This window comes from Pygoscelis adeliae, unplaced genomic scaffold (genome assembly GCF_000699105.1).
Source record: "Pygoscelis adeliae isolate BGI_AS28 unplaced genomic scaffold, ASM69910v1 Scaffold189, whole genome shotgun sequence".
In the NCBI taxonomy this organism is placed as follows: Eukaryota; Metazoa; Chordata; class Aves; order Sphenisciformes; family Spheniscidae; genus Pygoscelis; species Pygoscelis adeliae.
The window spans coordinates 347,125-347,443 of record NW_008825543.1 but is presented as its reverse complement, the minus strand read 5'-3'; positions in this window follow the sequence as shown (position 1 = coordinate 347,443).

The window sequence follows — 319 nt, the reverse complement described above, 5'->3', positions numbered from 1 at the left end:
GCTCCTTGGAAGTACATAGTAGGATAGAGTCTATAGGCCCAACAATAGCATTATTGAATTACTTTCTACGGAATTTAGTTTTCAACAGCCAACAGCAAATAAGATGGCCTGACACATTTATGTTCTGCTCAGACACTAAAAGGATACCGGGTCTGTGTGTATCTGGAGGAGAATTAGATTGATTATAATTGGGCAAGAAGATTAAATTGGTTTGACATGTCCACAGTCACCCCATGAGCCAGCAGCACACTGGGTATCAGATCACTTTCTGTGAAAGGGAACTGAGAAATTGTAGAGATAACAGAGATCATACTGCAGC